The sequence below is a fragment of the Aristolochia californica genome, unplaced genomic scaffold (assembly GCF_029961685.1).
Source record: "Aristolochia californica isolate CCGP_79_NKW_82.1479 unplaced genomic scaffold, dmAriCali1.0.hap1 SCAF_15, whole genome shotgun sequence".
Taxonomy (NCBI): Eukaryota; Viridiplantae; Streptophyta; class Magnoliopsida; order Piperales; family Aristolochiaceae; genus Aristolochia; species Aristolochia californica.
Genome location: NW_027181826.1, coordinates 5838777 through 5848275, shown reverse-complemented (window position 1 = coordinate 5848275; position 9499 = coordinate 5838777).

The window sequence follows — 9499 nt, the reverse complement described above, 5'->3', positions numbered from 1 at the left end:
GAGGCTCGCAAGAGCTTTAGTCTACTAATTTGGTTTACTATTTTTCCATGTTCGAGTACAATGACACATGGGAGTATAAGATCATTTAGTGTCTGGAAGGGCACTGTTATGGCTTGACTCTACATCCTTGAACACACACAGTCTCAATTTGGATACGCCTATTCCTGGACTGCCTGTGAAGCTTCTTACCACCAGACCCCCCTTGTCTGACTGGAAAACCTATTGCAAGACCTACTACACAATTCCCCACTCTTCCCAGTGCAAAGGCACATTATGGGATGGATTACTTGCCATGTTGAGCACAAGGCTGTCATTGCATGGAGACTCTCGGCCCCTAACAAAGTAAAATTCTTCGTCTGGAGTGCTTGCTTAGAATAAAATCCTCACAGTGGACAACCTCCAGAGGCGAGGCAACCTCAATCTGAGCATCCTTTGCCCGCTCTGCAATTCTAACGATGAAAATGTCAGCCACCTCCTCCTTCATTGCCCGTATGCCATCACCATATTGGCCTACAACTTTGTCTCCCAAATTATCTCATCGGAACTTGTCGACTGCTCTTGGGAATATCTATTCCCAAATTGGGAAAGTGGCTCCTCTTGGCATACTTGGTGCATATCCATTGGTGCCTTAGGATTGAGAGGAACAATCAAAGATTCACTTGCAAATTTGGTAGTGTGGAAGATACTGTCAATTGCATATTGCATTGTAGGGCATGTTTCTTTGTGACTCCACACAAGGAAGGAATTTGCTAACCTATTGGATGTCCCTCATTGGGTCAATTGACGTGTTTTTGCCCATGTCTGCCCCTTTCAAGCACCCAGCTATGATTGAACGGCAACCTCCTCCATTGGGCATCATCAAACATAACTTTGATGGTAGTGCCCTTGTTAATCCTAGAGTGGTAGGTTTTGATGGGGTATTCAGGATTCTAGCAGAACTCCTCTCATCACATATTCAGGGCCCTTGGGAATATCTGACTCTACCTCGGTGAAGCTATTTAAACCATATATATTGGACATATCAATCTGCAAATTAAACCATATATATTGGACATGGCTTCTATTTTACAACTGCAGAGGCTGAAAGTTGTAACAATTGAGTGAAACAATGCATCTTCCTTTCTTAAAAATTTTGGCATTTAGTATGGTATTTTTTTATTTGTTTTTACCCCTTTATGAAAATGAGTAGTGTTACGGCCCTTCCATGAATGCACCATTCGTTAAATGCCAACATTTCCTTGCATGGAAGATAAAGCAGCATAACTAAGAGCTCTGTTCATCTTGTTAAAAATTTAGTCAGAATGTTTGTAACCTGATTTTGCATTGTTTTGAAAAATCTCAATGGACCTATCTGAACATGAGAAATGAATGACGTGAGCTTGGTTTATATGTGTGTTGGCTGCAAAACCTGGAGGGCCCAATGGGTCAATCCGGTTGAGCTACTCTGTTAAGCCATGCACGAACTACCGGTTTTGTGCTTTTCAACTTCAATCATGTATTGACTCTTTTTTTTTGGGTGATCAATTAGGCTTTATAAATCTGCCTGTCAGCATGCTTTATATTGAATGTTTCTTACTTATTCTATGATCGATTATGCGTTATAAAGATTGATAAATCATAGTGTTCTACATTGTATACATTTAATCACCAAGCATGATTAAGACCACAACTAATTGATTGATGAATGAGTTTTTAAAACATGGTTTGAAAAGAGTATGCATGTCATGTGCTCCAAAACCTAAGATTTGGAATCTCAATATCTATCCTCTTAACATAGGTAGAGTTCTTGAGATTTTTCTAATTTACTTATATTCTAGGTCTTCAATTTTTTATTCTTCTCTAAGGTGCTTCTTCAATGTGACTTGAGTCTTCATTTTGGCTTGAGGCCTTGTGTCAGATTTTCCAACTCTTCATCGTAGACCTTGTAATTGAGTCACTTAAAGGAAATGGATTTGAAGTGATATGAATCACAAATTTATCAACTTAGCTTGAGTTTTTTTCATCATCAAAATCCAAGAAAGAGTCAACCTACGTAAACGACCCAAACATTGACAACAACTTTCAAGGTTTTATTAGGTCAACCCAAAGCAATAAATTGACTCACATAATTCTAGAAAACAATAAACTTGAGAATATTTGAGTCTTTCTACCGATTTTGAGTTAAAAAAAATTTAGATTAAGTCTACGTTTCTCCTTGGATATGTCTAACCACATTTAAAAATACAAACTAACTTCTCCTTGGATATGTCCGACCTCTTTTGGAAAGACAAACTAAGTGTTGAAGAGAAATCAAACCTTTACACAAGAATAGAAAAAAATGCATCAACTTCAATCTTCTCCACTTTTGCTCTTCTTCATGACAAACTCAATCACTTTTGAATCTATTGATCTTGAATAGCTTTAAAAATTCTTAATGCTACTTTGTTTTGCCTTGACATTTACCAATTTCATCTTCGTCGAAAGAATTTTGTCTAATCACACTAAATAAACTTGATAGTAAAAAGAGGTCAATATTTTGTGTTTGTAATTATCAAAATCAAAAGAAACAATCATAAAATAAATGATTGGGCCTACAATAGCAGCTCAATAAGTCTTTAATTGATTGAATTTCAAATTTTAAGGTCCACGATTAGTAATCTGAACTTAATCAATGATTTTAAAATACAAGAATGCTAATTTATCTTGACCAAGTTTAATCAAATGATTCCAAAGTTAATACACGTACAAACCTAGATTTTAAAAATTCAACTCTAATCACATATACTCATGCAAATGCCACAAAAAATCCATTTTCTAATATGTTTGAAATAATCTGAAAGGACTTGTGCAAATTCAGTAAAGTGTTGTTGAAGACCCTAAATCTCTGTGAATGAGCAACTAATTGGTTTGTGAGGAGTGTATACCCTAGGGGTATCTAGCTGAGAAACTGTGTTGATAATTTCATTACTTAGCTCAGACAAGTCCATGTAATCATCGTTATGTATCTCAACTTCATTATCAAATTGTTTTGGAAATGATTGCAGAGCTTTGAATATCAAGTTAACTTTAAGGTGAGGTTCGTTGACTAATGGGAAAATGTCAGCAACCCTTTGGAATCTGCCATTCAGATGGGGAATTGTAAGACAAAAGCACATGATATAAGATATTTTAGCATGGCAACTAGAGCATGTTGTATGAATGATCTATATCAGAGATTTTTATACCTTTAATAATTCTAATTTTGTCGTCATATTAATTGTATTTATTTTGGTGCTTCAATTTTTATTGTATGATTCAGTTTTGAATTTTTTTATCTAGAGAATGTAAGAAGCTAAGCTTTTGATCTGTAAGATGCTCATGATTTATACTCGTGTTGCAGCTTGATCATCGTATTCTTGCAACTCCTACTTTACTTTCTTCCAGTGGTCTGGAGTGGGCCACAAGGAAATTAGATGTTCATCCTGTAGTTCAATCTGTAATTAGGACCACCATGGGCATGTCAGCACTTTAGACCTTATCAATCTGCAAATTAAACCATATATATTGGACATGGCTTCTATTTTACGACTGCAGAGGCTGAAAGTAGTAACAATTGAATGAAGCAATGCTTCTTCCTTTCTTAAAAATGGAAGCCCTGGCTTACTTAGCTATGCTTTGTTTGTAGCTATCACAGGTACCCTCGCACAAAACACATTTCTCGTGCCACACAATGGCTGTAATTCGTAGCTACGTGGTCATGTCCATATCTCTGTTAAAAATCTTTGGTTGGCTTGTGTGAATTTTTGCAGTAAGAATCTTTGTTCTGTTTAAGAATGTCGTTTTCTTTGTTTTGACCTAAATTATTAAAGTAAAAACACAAAAGGGTATGGTATTTTTTTTTTTTACCCCTTTATGAAAATGAGTAGTGTTAGGGCCCTTCCATGAATGCATCATTCATTAAATGCCAACATTTCCTTGCATGGAAGATCAAGCAGCATAACTAAGATCTCTGCTCATCTTGTTAAAAATTTAGTCAGAACGTTTGTAACCTGATTTTGCATTGTTTTGAAAAATCTCAATGGACCTATCTGAACATGAGAAATGAATGACATGAGCTTGATTTATATGTGTGTTGGCTGCAAAATCTGGAGGGGCCAATGGGTCAATCCGGTTGAGCTACTCTGTTAAGCCATGCACAAACTACTGGTTCTGTGCTTTTCAACTTAAGTAATGTATTGACCCTTTTTTTGGGTGAAGATTGGTGATTAATCGACCTGAAAATAGTGGACTCTCAGCAAACCTTAAGTCCTTATCTCTGCAGGTGCAATGTGTTTATAACACATCTCTTGATTCTAAATCCTTATCTCATGGTGGTGGAGATGTTTATCTAATTTATGTTAAGTTGTAGCAGTGAGCTAACAGAATGTTCATCAAATAATTTTTTATTTTGAACGAAGTGAATTTGTATTTTACTTGGAAAAGAGTTGGAAAAGTCATTTTTAGCCACTCTCACTTAGTTGTGTACAGAATGGCCTTTCCAGATAAAATGAAAGAAGCATAGTAAACTTTTAGTACTAACAGATTTATATTTCATGGCAGGTAGCCGCTGTTGATACTTAGTTGTCATCAACAGGTACTCTCTTCCTGACTTATTTGATACTTGCAATTGACTTCAACAAGACCCTTGTTGTAGTCCCAAGTGGGTTACAAGCACAGTGGCTGTACTAGAGTCCTCTGGAGTTCCTGTAATAAAGCAATGCTCTAGAGACATGAATGGGAGCTTTCCAAAGAAAAAAAATTTTAAACACTCCTTTTTACTGTCTATAATGAGTCCTTTCTCTTAGTGAAGAGTCCTACTTAATGTTTTCAAGAATGGGATATGTTTCCAAAATTTCCCATTCCTTTGAAGATATCTTTCTTTTAGAGACCTACCCTAGTTTTCCAAATAAGTGTAGTAGTAGTAGTCAAATTATGTAAATTAACGTTGGAGATTTTGTTTTCTTTTTGTATTTCATGTCTAGACAAATTTTGACTGATTGCTAACTTTATCAGCACTCTCTTGAAATTGATGTGGTTGCAATGTCTGGCTATTAATCTACTAATCATAATTCTGTTGCATTTTTTTTTTTTTTTTGGTAGGACGCTTTTACGTTCTCTTTCTCAGTATCTCTTTCTTTTGGTTCCATATTTCTTGTGCTTCTAAAATAGGTGAAGAAGGTATACATCACTAAATGGTGGCCAATTCAGGGCATTTTTCACATTTGTGGATTTTTTGGGTTTCTTAGGCTTGTATTAGTGCCAGCCTTAAGAAGCCTTAAAATGGACAAATCTGTGTACTTGTGTAAACCATTTGGTCTGATCAAACCTTCTTGTCTAGAACAAGTACCTTTACGGTAGCTGCCCATGATAATGTTAGTGTCTTGAGGAAAATTTCTAGTTGGTGCTTTGTCTGTGAACTAGCTTTTTCCTTGTTCTCTTTTTTGTACATTTTTTGTCATGTCCTTTGGATTTGATTTTGCTTAATTCTTTCTATTAGCCAGTAAGAGAGCATATGTGCTGCTTTTTTGCAAGTTTGTACTTTAGAAAGAATGCTTGAAAGTAGCTGTGAAGTTGTGAATGTTTCCTGTAATATATCAATGTTTTTTTTATGGGTTTCAAATAACAATATTGTTGTATAAAGGGCACCCAGGGCCTTTGTTAGCCCATGTGTGTTATAAACTCTCTTTCTAGCTAAAACAACAAACTTTTTTTCCCTTGGTTAACACTATCATTCTAAGATGATATGTGTAAAATTTGATACTCTACTACTCAGTTCACAATATTGATGTTGATATTGAGCTTTGTGGAGGAACAAGTCCACCAAATATCCTATAATATTACTTTTTTTTTTCAAACGAAAGATGCCCAATAGAGATTGAAAGGGGAAAATATTATTTGGTATGTAAATAGAGTTTGCCATGAATTATGTGCATGCCATGGATGTAGATGTTGATTGCTTGATGTTGAGCTAAATATAAAGGATGCTATGTGATAGGTACATGCATGAAAGGGTTCAATTTGGTCCCTTGAACTGGACTTCTGGGTACCTTTGCTTCAACCAGTGATGCAGTCCAAGCAATCATCCATAGTCTGAAGATTCACAACAATATCTTCTTAAATCGTTTAGAATTTGAAAAGAATCTGTTTCGGTCATTAGTTAGTCCAAGAAATCAAGGCAGCTTCCATGGAGGCACTGGAGTGTTTTTCATGAGATTTTCAATCTTGTTTTTGGGAGGGTTTCTTCATGGATTCATATGATCGTCTCCACCAATGACTTTGCTAACAAACGAGTTACCAAGAATCTCTCCTTGTTTTTTTAGGTGGATTATTGTTTTTCCCTAGAGAAAGTTGTGAGCGACCAAGACATTTGATTTTTTTACTTATTGATCATGATTTCGATAAAAGGATTGAGCCTTTTGCTCGATGTCCATGTTGGGGACTTCTTTGGTTCAAGTGTCATGCCTGTTTATGGTATCTTCAGTTTTTTTATAAGCAGTATTAAAAAAATCTAAAGGGATTAATAGCACAAGTTCCTAGAAATTCTCAGTAATCTAAGTCATTTCTTGACTGTCCTCATTAATATTCAATGTTTGTTTCTTGACTAAGTCATTGGACTTTGTTAATTAACATACATGCACAGAGATGAGAGCTTTTTGAATGCTTTGAACTAATTGTGTTGACTTGTTAGATTGTTAGTGAGCACAATGGAAAGTATAGTAGAAAGTGTAGAAGGAATTTATTCATAAAATACTCTTATATATTTAAAATTTTTAATATAGTTTTATTTAACTTTTCTATTAATAAGTGAAGATAGATTTTAACTTGATAACATTAAAAAATAATTTTAAATTTTAAATTAATTTAATGAATTTAATTAAATATATAAGAATAAAATACTTAAACAAATATATAATTTTATAATATCCAAATTCTCACTTTGATGATATCTAACTTCTCAGTCTTAAAATAGTAATTAAATATAATATAAAAATGATAAATTTATATAAATAAAAAAGAGTGTATTTTTATTATATAAAATTAGTATGATAGATTTAAAAGTTTTAAGATAGTTTTTTAACTAAACTAAAATAGATCATAAATATTTTTAAATTAATAATTAGTTAAACATTAAATTAAGATGATTAAAAAAAATCCTTTGTTTTATAATATCCAAATTTTAATCAAATTATTACTTTTAAAATATATAATTTTAAAATTTTAAATAGTAATTAAATACAATATTAAAAGAATAAATTTAGAAAATTAAAAAGAGGGTGTTTTATTATATAAAATTACTATGATAGATTTAATTTTTATAAGATAGTTTTATTTGACTAAACTAATATAGATTTTAACTTGTTTTAAATTAATAAATAATTAAAAAAGTATTTACTTTTAATAACTTATTCAAAAGAGTGTTGAGCTGAGTGGAGTGTAGGTGAGGTGTGGATAAGATATGTAAGAGAAACAGACACGGTTAGAACCAGGATACCGGTAGAATCGTGATTAAATCTTAACTAAAGCGAGTGTGATTCTTGTTAGAACCAGGAAACCATTAAAAATCATGATTAAATCTTAACTAAGGTGCTTGTGATTCTTGTTAGAACCTGAAAACCGTTAGAATCATGATTAAATCTTAAATAATCTTAACTAAAGTGCATGTAATTCTTTTATAAACACCTATGAAACTCTGGTATTCCTCACTCATCTTCTGCCTGAGGAGAGATATTAGAGAGAGAGTGAGATTGTTGTAATATCTTCCGTGTATGACGGTTCACAAACTGTCACTTAAGTGATCCATCAGTCGTTGATTTTCCATTGAAAGTGGTCGCCGGTTACAACCTTACGGGTTCTCGTCGATTTGGTGGTCTCCTTTGATGGTGAAGAGGCTATAAGAGGGGGTTTGGTCTAACAAAGGCATGCCTGAACGTTGCCATTGACGAACCTCTACGATAAATGAGACAACACCGTTCACTCTGTTCTCCTGAGACGATTGACGCCATGTCAGGAGGTATGTTCATGAGTTTCATTTATGTTTTTATTTAGAAATTCATGATATAAAGATCCTACATGTGGTATCAGAGCTCTCCTCTCTGATATAGCGACATTTCGTGAAGAGCGACGCTCTTCGGTGTGTTCGTTCTCGAGCTTCCGTGGAGAGCCGCTGGCCTGCGTCACTGTCGAATGACGGCGGCCAACGTCCGACAAAGGGCTGACGGTGGAAGCCAAGCGTCCCCTCTACGTGTGGTTGGAGGTTGAAGACGACCTCCAATGAGCGGAAATAAATAAAAAATTGAACTTAGGTTAAAAAGTTTCATTTAAATAACAAATCGGCTCAGTCCAATTGCATAGGATCGAGCTAGTTGAGACGAGTCAGACGGGTTGACGCGACTCGGACATTAAGGGTCGAATCAGGCGATTCGGGTTGACACGCCCGAGTGAAGACCGAGTTGACTCGATTCTCAAAATCAATTTGGTGCCAGTGACCCAACTGGCTTTATGTGTTATAGTTGGATATACATAAAATATATATTAAAATTACAGTAATCTGTTTTTATGCAATTTCAATAATCGTGCAAAATTTATTTAGGTTTTATGCATACTTCAGTTTTTTTATGTCATATTTTTGGTATACATTTGAATATTTGAGTAATTGCTACAACATTCTTAATTATACAAATGTCTAGTGACATTAAGTTTAGTTACATAAATTTAATGACATAAAAAATTGTGATTAATCATGGAGATATAATTATTTAACCCTATTTAAATATTCTATTTAAGTGATTAATCAAGAAGGGAAAGAAATATTTTTAAAAAAATTCTAGATTGCCTACAAGCCTAGAATATTCATTTAAAAACAAATTTCTGAGTCCCATCATAAAGAGACATAAATCGCATATGTGTTATAATCTAAGCCAACAAGAAAGATTATAATGACACACTATTTATTTGTTTGGATTATTTACATTGGTAAATATTCAAAAAAAATTGCTTCGTTACATGTTAAGTAATACATTCCGCAGTGATTCTTGCTACAAAGGTGGCTAGCTAAGTGGTTCGCAAGGGAAATGGCTTCGTTGAACCAACAAAGTAGCGACTGTTAATAATAGAAGGTTGAAGTTGAGCTCCACTAATGGAAAAGATCATAGTGTTTTTTTTTTTTTCATGAAGATTCCACGACTAAAAATTCAACAACGAAAAATTATAGTGTAAAGTAATTTTTTTGTGTTACTTAGTACAATGGAAAGTAAAGTGTAGAAGGAATTTATTAATAAAATAGTCTTATATATTTAAAATTTGTAAGATAGTTTTATTTAACTTTGTTATTAATAAGTGCAGATAGACTATCACTTGACAATATGAAAAAATAATTTTAAAATTTAAATCAAGTTAATTAATTTAATTAAATAAAAAAACATAAATTCTTAAAAAAATATTTAATTTTATAATAGCCAAATTCTCACTTTTACGATATCTAAATTCTCAGTCTTAAAATATT